Below are 15588 nucleotides of genomic sequence, written 5' to 3' on the forward strand. Positions count from 1 at the left end.
CTAAGGTCCTCCAAATGGACCAGATGATGGAACCCAGAATTAAAAGAAAATCTTCTTCCCATGGGTCCAACTCTGACCAATAGGAATGAGAGAAATTCCCTCCTCACCTTGTTCCATAGACTACATCAAAGAATAGTTTACCCTCCTAGTTCAATCAGACAAATATTGTGTAATAATACGTGAATCCTAGCAACTCTATCTTTACTCTTTGTCATTAACTGGTAGCAAGACTGATAATGCAACACTCTACAATACCTACTATCCTTCTCTCACATCCTATGGCTGACATGCTTACCATTAAATTTTGAGTACTTAACACACTGTCTAGCACACACTAAGTAATCACCCGTCAGCTGACAATTTTCTGTCTATGATATTGCCATGTTACATCACTTACTTTTTATAAGATCTTTTCTTGGTAGTAAAATTCCACTGTTGCTATTTCTATAGAGATCAATGTTGTCAGAAAAATAATCTTACACCGGGTCATACTGACTATCTCTTGCTGTAAAACAGTCGTAGTCAAAAATATTACCCAAAACCCAAAACAAAACTTAAAATTTGGGGAGATGTTTTTCTGATTTGATTTACAAAAGATGTATTAAACCAAACATAAGGGCTTCAAGCAAAGACCATTTTTTTTCTTTACTCTCCCACATTATGCTGTCCTATTTCACAGGGCAAAACTCACAGTGGTAGGTGACCCATACAGAGGCCAGTGAATTGCATCTGCTGAATTATCAGCATCCCTCATTCTTTTAATGAACTGTAACAACAGTGTAATGAATCAATCAGCCATGGGGAGAGGATGCCCTGGGGGAGAGCAGCAGAGCCTGTGAGGCTGAAATCTTTTTAAATGAAGTGAAATGTGTCTTCAAAGTGTACCGATCATTTAAATAACAGTGCAAAGAATCTTAATATGCCTGCATGACTGAAGTAAGCATTTTATAAGTACTACGCCAGCTGTATTTGAGATTTAAGTAAAGAGTGAGGTTTTCAGATCAGTATGCTTGTATATACTTAGTAATACAATATTTAGAAAGTATGAATTGAAAATATACATTCTTTACAAATATTATTAGGGGAAAAAACTAATATTTTTATAAATACTACACAGGTGCTTTGCCTGAATCACTTCACATACCTGTATAATAAACACAGGAGGCAGATATATTTTTCCATTTAGGAGCATTTGTGTTTCTTAACTTTAAAATTGCTGAAACCGGGTTTCAACAGTTCGTTTGTATGAATCAAAATTTACATTTTACCCCTATTGTATTCCATAGCTTCAGCATCTGGTTTCTCCTTCCTGGATACATATTTGTTAGGATTATACTACATTTTTTTAAACTTTTAAGTTCAGTGGTACACGAGCAGATTTGTTACATAGGTAAGCTTGTGTCATGAGGGTTTGTTGTACAGATTATTTCATCACCCAGTTATTAAGCTCTTGAGTTCTTCTTTTCCAGATCCTCTCCCTCTCTCATTCTCCACCTTCCAACAGTCCCCACTGTATGTTGTTCCCTGGTATGTGTCCATGTGTTCTCATCATTTAGCTTCCATTTATAAGTGAGAAAATGGGCTCTTTGGTTTTCTGATTTTACAATTACACTACATTTTAAGTGAGATTAACTTAATATATTTTTAAGTATAGTGGGTGATTCCCTTACTCATTGCCAAGTAATTCTTCCATTTCCATTGAAACAATTATTTTCTCTAAAAAAGTTTAGCGCATTTTAAAGAAAAATTCTATAGATCTAGGCATTTGCTGGATAGCTGACATTTCTGCAATTAGGAAGGATAGTGCTAAATGGCATCATTCTCTATCGTTTTATCCTTTTCTGAAATACAGTGTGAGGCTTCTCAGAACCACAGAGGTAAGAGCAGCATGCATTTGCCTGGTTGAGGCTTAGTCCCTAAGAGTTATCTCATCTACTTTTTTGACTTCAAATACCAACTACATCGGTTTGGCTTCCAATTTGTATCTGTATTCTTTTCCTTACCCTTCCCTTGCAAGTGGGTGAAAGTGTTCTGAGGCCACATGAATTTTTCTGTTCATTCTTGGGTACCAGAAAGCTCTATGATCATAATAAATTGCCAAAACAATCTCAACAATAAAAAAGTTTACATTTATGTAATAGGAAAAAACCTTGAATGACTTCCCCCTCCACAAACTCCTGCTGCAGGATGGATCTTTTACTAATTGACAGTGTATCCTGTTCTTTACTACATTATAGTTCTATCCTTAACATCCTGTTGTTTATGGGGAAACAAGGAAGAAGTAGAGGTCAAGAAGGGCAGGGAATACAAGTAAAGAAATTCCTAAGACTGTCGAACAATGCTATTATCATGCCTGGGTTTGGGAATTGTTCAAATATCACTGTTTCCTTAATGGGGGATTTTATTAGTGTTTTGCAGAATTTCCACCTTCTCCAACACATGCAAGTGCACGTAGCCATACACACATGTGCCATGCACACACACACGTGTGTGCACGCACAACCTTGATGTTGGTATATCTGGTTCAGTCTTGAGGTTGACTATGTCTTTCTTGTAGCGATTCACTCCATAGTTATCTTTTACTCCTAATGCCCATGTCACCCCCCTGGAAGTCTGCATGCATAGGTACCCCTCTCTTCTACATTGCCCACAGCCAATCCACAAGATCCACTCAAGCATTCTCTTTCTGAGACATATATGGGAGTGAAAGTGGATCCCAAAGCCACAGTTGCTCCCTTTGCTCTGCTGCCTAAATGGATAGTCAGCCAGTCTTTCATCCTATACATTACTCAAGAAGGCTTAAGATTCTGGTCCAGTGTGTTTTTCCTTACTGCTGGACCATCTATAGACCATATACAACGACTGTTGTAAGCCTCAAATGGATCTCCCTCAACAACGCTCTTAGTTTCCAGCCACACAATAATGCAAATTCCTCATGAAAGTAAATAATCTGGATAATTTTCTAGTACTTTCTTTTTAAAGTCCCCAAGAAGGTCTGTGTTACAGGTTGTTTGGTATTTGATATCCGCTGAATGTTTGTCTCTTTCCAAACTTCACATTTTAACATGCTATTATGACAACATTTGTTTACCTGATGTGTCCATTTGAGCGATATTAGGCATGTTAAAATTAATATTTAGAAAAGATGATTTACTCTCTCCCCTTTCAACCCTATATCAGTAGATGTCATCCCCATCCATCTAATTGTGAAGCAAATGATTTAGGATACAGAGTGTGCTCTTCCTTCCTGTATTCCTCCCTCATATGTAACCTATCAGCAATTCTTATTCAGATTATCTCAAAAAGACATAATGAAATCCTTTCACTCTTGCATTTCCATGGCTACCACTCTAGGTTTCTCTCATTGCTTGAATAAGTGACTAAAATAACCTTCTCATTGGTCCCCTGCTTCTATTCTTGGCACAACACACCCTACCCTCCTAAAATTGTCTTACCTCATCAATAATGACTTTTACAAATAGTTTAGATTTCATCATTCCTCTATTTAAAAGCTTGTGATGCTTCCTCATTGCCCCTGCTGATAGCATAATAAAATCAAATTGAAAAACTTCTTACATGGCTAAACACACATAGCCCTCCTCAATCTCATCTCCTTTTCAATCATACTAGCTCTTTCTCAGTTACATAAAAATGCCAAATCATCCCAATCTCAGGGCCTTTCATCTGCCATTCTATCTTCCTGTACACTTCCCTCCTGCATCACCATGTAGTGGACCCTTATTTATTTTTCTTTCTTTCTTTCTTTTTTTTTTTTTTTTTTTTTTTTGGAGACAGAGTCTTGCTTTGTCGCCCAGGCTGGAGGGCCGTGGCAAAATCTCGGTTCACTGCAACCTCTGCCTCGCGGATTCAAGCAATTCTCCTGCCTCAGGCTCCTGAGTAGCTGGGATTACAGGCACTCGCCACCATGCCCGGCTAATTTTTAAAATATTTTTAGTAGAGACAGGGTTTCATTATGTTGGTCAGGCTGGTCTCAAACTCCTGACCTCATGATCCACCCACCTCGGCCTCCCAAAACGTTGGGATTACAGGCATGAGCCGCCGCGCCCGGCCATTTATTTTTCAATTTCAGACGAAATGACACCACTTCCAAGCAGCCTCCCCTGAAACAAAATACCTTCTTGCAAACCTGTTACCCTCCATTGTATTACTCAATTTCTTTTTCTTTCATAAAACCTACTATACTTGTAAAGCATTTTGTGTAGTTTTGGTTATTTCTCCACCCAGTCAGTAAGTTAGACCCTCGAAGAAATAGCTCTTCTGTTGACAACTACATTTTCATTTGTAAACATTTCCAACTACAAACTTTATGTTTACATATTAATTGTAAATACATCTAATCTATTCATAATATAAAACCTCATTTCACTTTATACAAATATTTTCTATGGATACTTTGAAATAATTGTTTTAAAGTTTGATTTAGTAAATTCATTTAGTTTTGCATTCACAGGCCTGTATTAATTATGTATTTTTTCATAAATATTATTATACTAAACATTTGACTTACAATCTAATATGATAAGTACAATGATGAAAATGCATTGAGGCCTGACGCGGTGGTTCACGCCTGTAATCCTAGCACTGTGGGAGGCCAAAGCGGGCAGATCACCTAAGGTCAAGAGTTTGAGACCAGCCTGGGCAACATGGCAAAACCCCATCTCTACTAAAAATACAAAAATTAGTCAGGTGTGGTGCCAGACGCCTGTAATCCCAGCTACTTGGGAGGCTGAGGCAAGGAGAATTGCTCAAATGAGGAAGGTGGAGGTTGCAATGAGCCAAGATCATGCCACTGCACTCCAACCTGGACAACAGAGAGACTCCATCTACCAAAAAAAAAAAAAAAAAAAAAAAAAAAAAAAAAAAAAAAGTATTGCTGTGAAAACAAATAGGTGGATATGTAACAATAGCAGGGTAAGAGAGAGGATATAGCTCCAGGAGTTAGTCAATCAGAACTGATTTCTTTAGAATAAGCATGAAAGCAAGAATTGGTTAGGAGCATTCGAGGCAAGAGGAACACCATTTACAAAGGCTTAGAGCTGAGTGAAAGCATGCTAGTATATATTTTTTTTAAAATGGAGGCCAGTTGCAGTGGCTCATGCCTGTAATCCTAGCACTTTGGGAGGCTGAGCTGAGTGTATCACTTGAGGAGTTTGAGACCAGCCTGGGCAACATGGTGAAACCCCATCTCTACTAAAAATACAAAAATTTGCTGGAAGTGGTGGTATGCTCCTGTAGTCCAGCTACTCAGGAGAAGGAGGCATAAGAATCGCTGGAACCCAGGAGATGGAGGCTGCAGTGAGCCAAGATCATGCCACTGCACTCCAGTGTGGAACTGTCTCAAAAAAATAAATAAACAAATAAATAAGGAAATAATAGAGTGATAGAAAGTTGTGGCAGAAAATGTAGTTTAAGGATGATGAATTTAAAATGACAAATATAAATTGTGAAATACATTAGTGCAAATTACATGTGAGCACATTTGCCTTTTAAAAAGATAGAAATAAGAAATGATTAAAAAAAAAAAAACACCTAATGTGGTAGAACGAACACAGAAATTCAGGATAGAACTCTAAGGATAGAAATGTTAAGATGAAGTGACTGAGACCCTACAAGAATGAGGGAAAGGTCAAAGATGACTCATTGGTTTCCAACTGCATGGTTTGATCAGAATAATGTTGAAGTGCCTGCAAGATGTCATGATTGAGAAGTGCACTGCATGAGGACTGAGGGATCTGTGTTGGAGGTGTATGTTTGAGAGTCATTCACAAACTGATATTTTGAAGACTTGGGTGTATTGACGTGAATAATCAATGAAAGTGTATTTAACTTATATGTTGTCAACAGCCACTTTGAAAAGCTGTTGATGAACTTACAAGTCAACAAGTTGGTATAACTTGAGTTGGACAGAAAGACTGAGAAATTTGGTAAACTCTTTGATTAATGGGAATGAGTACCTGTAAGTCCTGCATTAACAGGCAGCACAGAAGAGAAAGTATATCAGTTATGATTTTAAAGGAAAGGCAGTATTTTTAGGTACATTTCTAATAGTAATAGCCTGAAATCAGCATTGGTGTCTTAAGTATGTTATTTCTAATCCCAAAACTTGAAATATATAGGGACAAATTCTTTAGAAATTCCCTTTTGAGAATAGCAGTAGTGGTGTTCTCAAAAAAAATAAATAAAATAAAAATAAAAAAAACTGGTTTTCATTATGACAATTTATTGTAGTATTTTCTAGAAACAGATTGGGGATATAAGTATGATATTTATAATGAAAAGAGCAATGTAACATAGGGCTTAAGGCTATGACAAAATAACTGGTCCTATGTTTTCAAATGGAAAACTGTGGTGGAATGATCCCAAAGCTAGCAGCTGTATCCATGTCTGGAAGTGTAAAGCTTAGAGGATCTTCCCACATATATTTGTTTTGTATTCTGTTAACAGATACATTTGGTGTTATAGGGTTAAAAAAAAAAAAGAAAAACCAGATGAATATGTCAGTAAGAAACTTAACAATAATAATAATTTCAATAATAATCATAACCATTGTAAGGCTTCCATTGTAATGAAAGAGGGTTAGTCACTTTGAAATAATTTCAGCTCTCACTTATTAATTAAGATTTTAAATAAAAGACTGTCTAAGTTTTGGTCTTGTTGTTATTCCTTTGGGCAAAGGACAAGAGGGTATCCTTTATTTTTTTAACTGAAGTGAACATTACAAAATATGAAATAAACCATTTTAAAGTGAAGAGGTGGGCACAGTAGCTCACACCTGTAATCCCAGCACTTTGGGAACCTAAGTTAGGAGGATTGCTTGAGTCCAGGAAAATAGTCAAAAATCAACCTGTACAACACAACGAGACCCTGTCTCTACAAAAAATAGTTAATTAGCCTGGTGTGGTAGCACATGCCTGCAGTCCTGGCTACTAGGGAGACTGATGTGGGAGGTTTGCTTGAGCCCAGAAGTTCAAGGTTGCAGTGAGCTATGATCATGCCATTGAATTCCAGCCTGAGAGGTCTCTACAAAAAAATACAAAATAAAAAATAAAGTGAATTATTTAGTAACATTTAGTGTATTCACAATGTTGTGCAATCATCACTTCTATCTAGTTCTAAAACATTTTTATTGCCCCAAAATATAACCCCCTACCCTTTAAGCTATTACTCATCTTTCTTCCCTTCCCTTGGCTGTTGGCAACTGTTAATGTGCTTTCTGGCTCTATAGATTTACCTACTGGGGATATTCTGTATACATTGAATCATACATGTGACCTTTTGTGTCTGGCTTTTTTCACTTAGCAAAATATTTTTGAGGTTTATTCTCATTATAGCGTGTATTAATGCTGCATTTCTTTTTATTGGACAATACTGCAATACAGAATAATTTTATAGAATAGTATTTCATTGCATGTGTATACCACAATTTGTTTATCCATTCATTTATTGATGCACATTTGGGTTATTTCCACCTTTGATAAATGTAAACTGTGCTGCTATGAACATTCATGTATTCAAGTATTTGTTTTATTGTGAGTTTTAAATTATTTATGTTATATATCCAAGTATGGGCTTTCTGGGTACTCTGCTAATTGTTAAACTTTGAGAAATTGTCAGACTGTTTTTCACAGTGTCTACACAATTTTACATTCCTACCAGCAAAGGGTTCTAATTTCTCCACATACGCTTAAAGACTTGTTATTTTCTATATTATTTTTCCCAATAGCCATCCTGGTGGGTATGAAGTACTATTTAATTGTGATTTTGATTTGCAGTTCCTTAATAACTAATTATGTGAAGCATCTTACTATGTGCTTGCTGTCCATTTGTATATCTTCTTTGGAGAAATGTATATTCAAATCCTTATGCCCAACTTTGTGTTTTTGTTGTTGAGAAGGTGGCGGTATATATGTAGCCAAAGAGGACACATACAAAAGAAACAAATGTTCTTACCAAGATAAACATGAATGGATTTTGAAAAACCAAACAAATATGCACCACAGTAATTTTTTGCTTTCTTGGCTTAGAAAGGATCTATTTTGGAATTTATTGCAATGATTATATTCTTTGAATTTAAGGGGTATTATAGGTAAGAGCCAGCTATCTTTCATAGTTGTAATTTAAACTGCACAATATTTGTTTTATTGTTTAATTTATCAGTAACTTGTTTAATTCTGTGATCACTGTAGATATCTTCTATAATGTTATTTTTGTCAAGTTGCTGAAAATCAGAGTGCGTGTATCTTCTTCATATCTATGTCTGGGTTGAAAGAATAGTTATGGCCAGGCACAGTGGCTCATGCCTGTAATCCTAACACTTTGGGAGGTTGAGCCAGGCGGATCACCTGAGGTCAGGAGTTCAAGACCAACCTGACCAACATGGAGAAACCCTGTCTCTAGTAAAAATACAAAAATTAGCTGGGCATGGTGGCGCATGCCTGTAATCCCAGCTGCTTGGGAGGCTGAGGCAGGAGAACTGCTTGACCTGGGAGGCAGAGGTTATGGTGAGCCGAGATTGTGCCATTGCACTCCAGCCTGGGCAACAAGAGAGAGATTCCATCTCAAAAAAAAAAAAAAAAAAAAAAAAAAGAAAAAATAGTCATAGTAGATCTGAAGTGAACACTTTCAGTAGATCAATGGCTACATTTTGGAAGTTATTTATTATTTATTAGATGACATATTTGGAAATTTTGATGGGAAAATATTGAGGGGTTAGGACATGATTTTTTCACATTCAACATAAAAAAATTCAGGTGGACAGTGAATTGAATTAGGACTCTAGCCACAGAGTTCACTAAAGTGTTCATACAACACTTACAAATGAATTATGAGGTATTGTTTGGAAAAGATAATATTTTAAGATTATGCATTTATATTTGAATCAGTGGAAAAGGCTTTGAATTGTCCATCTTTGAGAAGTACAGAAAATATAACACTGAAATGAACTCAAACAATTCTCACAGTGTAATTTTCTGAGTTAGTGGAAGCTGTTACATTTAGGTCACCCATGGAAGAAAATCCTTAATCCGTTTAATAGTTCTGCCTTTTTTATTTACACATACCTTTGTTCCTTCACTATAGATAAGTGAATTCAATAGAGTTGCATATTTCTTCTGTGGCTGTCATTATTATCCAGAATACAACCAGGCTAATAGTAGCAATTTCATTCTTTATTGTCAGAGTAAAATGCAACTGATGATGTGGTTTTGATATGCTTGCGGCTACTTAAAAATGAAGTATTTCTCAAAAAATATTAACATCACAGTATATAATTGAGATAAAAAACCATTTATTTTATTCCCAAATCCATATCTGACCTTAAATATGTTACAAATAAGCCCAGCAACTGAATAGTGCCTATGAACAAATGGCTAATGTGCCTTTCCAGTTGGTAAATGAGCATACTGTGCTTGTGTGAAAATTTTTGTTCTCCACCTACGCATTTGTTTGTTCAAACTACTGCTTTTTAGTGATCATTAAGTGAGAAATCTCTCACTCCCTAAATGGTAAGATAGCAATAAAAGAACATTATTTCTTAAGTGTGAGAGGTCCACGTTTGAATTCCTACTTTTACTCTTTTGTAGGTTTATAACTTTGGCAAGTTGAGTAACTTCCTCAATCCTCTGCTTTTCGTTTGACTGTTAGTTTCGTTAGTAACTTACCATCCTACAGAAAAATATTAATAATTTCTCTTTTATTCATTATTCCTGCATGAGCAACTGCATCAACCGTAAAGGCAACTGTTTTAGAATGAATTTATGCCATGAGGATTCCAGTGATTGAAATGATTTAGTCTGGCAGTATTTCATATTTTTTGTCATCTATTTCAACCACGAGGGTCAATTCACAATCTCTTGGTTTGAATTTATGACTTAGACATTTACTCTACCTGACTTTGTGGGTGTTTTTGTTCTAATGATGAGTTATGAATTGTCTTTGGTTTCATCTCTACAACTATCAGATTGGTTGTGATGTCAGACCATTACTCAGATATAATTTCATTACCTTTTCTTTGTAAATGTATGTCATTTTAATTGCTGGGTGTAAGCCATTAGAGTCACTACACTTTTTGCTTTTAAATGGGAGATTGAGAGAACAATTGTATCGATGGTCTAGAAACTCCTCCTCATTTACATCTTCTCCACCAGAAAATAGTTATTAATTAATAATATTTTAAATTTATATTGATAACTAATTTTTACTGGGTGCTTTCTGTGCCAGACCATGATTTAAGCATTTTATACAGGATGTCACTTAATCCTTACGTTCCTGAGAGGTTAGTACTAATATTGTTTCTATTTTACAGATGGTATAGAAAGGTAAATTGCTCATCCAAAGCCAACATGTAGTAAGAAGTTTTAGTTTCTGGGTAATTATTCCTCAGTGGTTAGTTAATTTACAGTTTTCAACACCTGAAAGAATGTAAAACAAACAAACAAACAATCTCAAACCCTAAATAATGAACATCTCATTGAATTTCATACAAATGTTCATACAAAGGGGATACTATAAACATTTTAATGTAATAATTCTTTCCAATCATACTAGGAAAACTCTAAAAGACAGCTAAAGCAGTTGGATCAAGACTCATATACAAAAATAAGAAAGACTTGACTGTTTAATTATTTGCGTTTAGTTTGTTCATCATAGGTATACTAAGGAATGTAGGTAACGTCTAAAAATTGCTTAAATTCATAGCTTGAGTACTGAATTCTATTTACTTTCGCAATTTTTGGCTTTTCACTTAATAATAGAGTCAAACTCTAATCTGCTTGCCTTTTCAGGTTGTAGGACTCCATCAATATCTATTTAAATAAACACAATGTTTGAGAGAACTCTCCCTGTTGCTCCAATTTTATCTAAAGACCAATATTGTTGGATCTAAAATGTTTTCCTTTACGGCATTTTAAAAATTGCTAAATTATTCCAGCGTTTTAGAAAAATTACGGTATTTCCACTAGAGATTTTATTTTCTTCTTTTTTTTTCTAGGGAAAGTGAACACATTTGGAAATATTGGATCAGCATTGCAGCTATACCATTTAAACAGGACACACACGTTCCGGTTCTCCTTGACAGAGAGGCTGAAGGTAGGTTATCACTCATCATCAAATGTCTTGAGGTTTTTTTGAGTAAATAAATATTTCCCTCTTTGTGTGTTTCTAGCAAGGTTCACAAAGGAAAAACACATCTGAATGAGCTAGTGTTTCAAAAAAGAGAGGAAGAGAGACTATGTTTCTGTGTAGAAATAAATATTGTTGTTTAATAGGAAAGCGAAGTCTTTGTTACAAAATGTGTATCTTTTGTTCTATACCCACCTTAACTCCTATAGGTATTTCAGTTTGTAACTTCTGGTCTGCAGATATTCAGCCATGTAAATGCTTCTGAGTCTTCACGTCTATATTTCTATCAACTGCAGTTGTACAGCACAAATGTGGTTCATCGGTTTAACCCAATTTTCAGGGTAGGAATGTCAAAGAAATGCATCAGACACAGAAAATTAAGAAACAGTCATACAGTACCTAATGGCCTAAGAAACTTAATCTGTTTCCCAAATCACTTGACTTACTGTCTAGATCTTTTTTTCTTTTTTGTCCCCGCTAAGGAATATCAAGTTCAGTATCTTTTCCCTGCAGACTTCAAATGAAATCAAATTGGCAATAATTAATATCTGGTTGGCAGGGTCTTATATGGATTATTTCTTGAAAAACTAAGGACAATAATTGAGTTTTAAATGTGCTTATAACATTTCAAGGTGATACATGGTGAATGCAGTGGAGAATCTTTTTCTGTCAGTATAGATTTCCTAATAGAAATTCACTTAAATGAGGGTCTATCAATTTGTAGTAAATTATTTCACTCTAGTTTCGAACAAGCTTTATTGAACACATGCCTGCCCCCTACACAGAATAAATTACATCTTGACAGTGTAATTCATTTAAATAAATATTTTCTCTGTTTTAATTTAAAATAAGTTCTTACCATCTGCTCTGTCCTTTAGTTACAAATGCCAAACAACGTAACTTACTCTTGTGCCATTTTCAAACTGCAGACATGGAAGTGATTTGGTGCTTGGCATGTTTTTGTTTTTAGTTCTACACAATCGGTATTTGTTTTTCCTTTTCTCATGCTTCAAATATAATGGGAGATATAATTCTATTCTGACATATTGAAACCTTTCCCAGAAAGAAAGAAACACAGGGAAGGAAGAATGATTAATTGCAAGAGTAAACTAAGGCCATATCTGCAGAAATGTGATATACCTACAGGATTGTAATCATGTAGATGAGATGTTCAACCTAACTCTATGAGGCAGATGCCATGCAGATTGCATTGTAACCAAGACCCTTAGTAAGGGAAAATCTATTTGTCTTCCAGGGAGAACAAAATACATTTCCAGACAAGCCAAGAATTAAAAGTGCATTCACCCTGTCTGCATCTTTTGATAGACTTCATATTCTAGGGGCATAGCAAAAACTACTCAAACGTTAGAAAAGCATCACAAACTGAATAGAAGAGGAGCATAGTAAGTCTGGTTAACATGAAAGGTTATGTTCAATTCAGCTCAGTGTTCATCAAGCCCTTTCTCTGAAGAAATCACAGCATGAAGCACTTAGCTGAATGCATTCATAATGAAAATAAAAGCTGCTGGTTCATGTTTTAAAAAGAAAAGGAAAAGATAACAGAATATGTTTATATGAAAAATTCATAAAGAACTAAAATTACTAATTGGAAATTGATGATATTTTACAAAACCAGAGCATAGGAGCCTTCAAAACCTTGGCTATTCTGCTAGGACAGGCTTTTCACGTTGTGGATGGGCACTGTCTTGAGATGTTTTTTTGGAATTTTTCTCTCAGTTCTACATTCCACAGCTGTCTGAGAGCAGACTTAGCTCTCTAGGATACTGTATTCTGGCCAAGGCCAGACTAACCTGGGTCTGCTGTTCCAGGATGCTACAGTGATAAGAATGGTCAGTTTTATAGAATTAAAACATAGACATACTTAAGTTTCCTTAGGCACTGCAATCTGTGATTATGTCTATTTCTTTATAGTCTCTCCCAGAGATAACATAAGTTTTCATCTTTTCACTTTTAAACCTTACTTAGTAGTGATGATCTCAGGTAAACTCATCTACTCTACATTTTCCCTGTGCTAAAACCACTCTTCTCTTTCACAACAGATAGAGTGGGAAGAAAAGTGTTGATATTTAAAAATAAAATAAAAAAAAGCTACAGATGCTTCTACTATTACAGAGAAATAAAATAATTCATGCAGGGTGATACTTGTTTTTCTTTTTGATATCAACATAGGCACATCAGTAGGTAACTTTCCTTGGTCATGCGAAGTCCTCAAAAGAGACAGTAATTTAGAAATAAAGTTACAAAGCTTAGAAATGTCACACTATCTACATACACAATGAACTAAAAAACTAGAATAAAAACAGAATCAGAAAAAAAAATTATATGCCATCTGGGTATATAAATAAGCAAACAAAAAATACTCTTTCTCTTTTAAATAATTTTTTGAGTCAAAGATAAAACCCAAAGTGAAACTGCAGTTATTTAGTATACTAAAATTTAACAGTAATGAAAACAGCACATATCAGAATGCCTAAGGAATAGCGCTATGACAGCTCTCAGAGGGAAATTAATTACATACACACCCAAATAAGAAAGCAGAAAACAAACGAATTAAACATTTGATCCGGAAAGTTAGCAAAGGAACAAGAAGATAAAATGGGAATAGAAAAAGTGAAATAACAACGATTAAAACAAAATAAAGAATTGGAAAAATAGTAGAACACCTCCTATTTTATGACAAAACTACTATTAATCTTCACAGCAAAGACATTAGGCTGGCAGAACACTTTTAGGGGCAACACAGAACTGAATTGATATATAATATCCAGACATTTACTTTCATTGCCAGCTTTAAAATGCAGGAAATTAATCCTCAAGGAGGTTACGTAATTTACCTGTGATCAAAACATTTATTTTCTTTGCTTCTACTTACTGGTAGATTAGCCATTCTGAATGAACTCCCGTCTACATTTCCAATCTCTGTCATCTTTAATCTCCTAATCTGAGATTAATATACATTTTCTCGTTTTCTTTCTCCTTTTTTTCTTTTCCTTTTTTTTTTTTTTTTTTTTAATGGAGTCTTGCTCTATCACCCAGGCTAGAGTGCAGTGGGAAGATATCAGCTCACTGCAACCTCTGCCTCCCAGGTTCAAGCAATTATCCTTCCTTAGCCTTCTGAGTACCTGGGATTACAGGTTCCCACCACCAGGCTCCGCTAATTTTTGTATGTTTAGTAGAGATGGGTTTTCACCATGTTGGCCAGGCTGGTCTCGAACTCCTGACCTCAAGTGATCAGCCTGCTTCAGTCTCCCAAAGTGCTGGGATTACAGACGTGAGCACCGCACCAGGCCTAATACACATTTTCTATCTCAAATTATTCTCTGAGCACTAAAATATTTTCCATTTCACCTCCCTTCATTGAGAAATTTTAAAATAACAACCACTGAACTATTGTTTTACTCTCACTAGTAAAACTTTATTTACCAGCATTCTTTTTTTATAAATTCAAAATATTAATCATGTTTCCATCACAAGAGATCTCATAGAATGATGGGATATACTTTTGTTTATTTTTCTATCCTCAAGATAAGCTTATTTGAATTCTATTTCATTATAAGTTGAAGATACTGTGAAAAGTTGCCAAAGTGTTACTTTTCATTTTCATCACAATGTATCATTTGCCACATTTCTTTTTAAAATATATTTAAGTGAATTTTTTTAACTTTTATTTTAAGTTCAGGAGTACATGCATAAGTTTTTAATACAGGTAAACTTGTGTTGTGGGGGTTTGTTTTACAGATTATTTTGTCACCTTAGTGCTAGTTATAAAGTCTGGTACCCACTATTTATTTTTCCGGATCCTCTCCTTCCTCCCACTCTCCATCCTCTGATAGGCCCCACTGTGTGTTGTTCCCATTTATGTGTCCATGTGTTTCCATCATTTATCTCCCACTTAGAAGTGAGAACGTGTGGTATTTGGTTTTCTGTTCCTGCATTAGTTTGCCAAGGATAATGGTCTCCAGTTCTATCCATGTCCCTGCAAAGGACGTGTTCTCATTGCTTTTTATGGCTGCATAATAGTCTATGGTGTATATGTACCATGTATTTGTATATGTACCAAAATACATACGTATTTTGTTTTCTTTATCCAGTCTATCATTGATGGGCATTTAGGTGGATTCCATGTCTTTGCTATTATAAATCGTGCCACAATGAATACACATGTGCATGTGTCTTTGTAATAAAATGATGTATACTCCTTTTGGTATATACTCAGTAATAAAATTGCTAGGTTGAATGGTATTTCTGTTTTTAGGTCTTTGAGGAATCACCACGCTGTCTTCTACAATGGCTGAACTGATTTATACTCCCACCAACAGTGAATAAGCATTCCTTTTTCTGTGTAGCCTCACCAGCATCTTTTATTTTTTTGACTTTTTAATAATAGTCATTCTGACTGGTGTGAGATGGTATCTCATTGTGGTTTTG

The sequence above is a fragment of the Rhinopithecus roxellana genome, chromosome 16 (assembly GCF_007565055.1).
Source record: "Rhinopithecus roxellana isolate Shanxi Qingling chromosome 16, ASM756505v1, whole genome shotgun sequence".
Classification (NCBI taxonomy): domain Eukaryota; kingdom Metazoa; phylum Chordata; class Mammalia; order Primates; family Cercopithecidae; genus Rhinopithecus; species Rhinopithecus roxellana.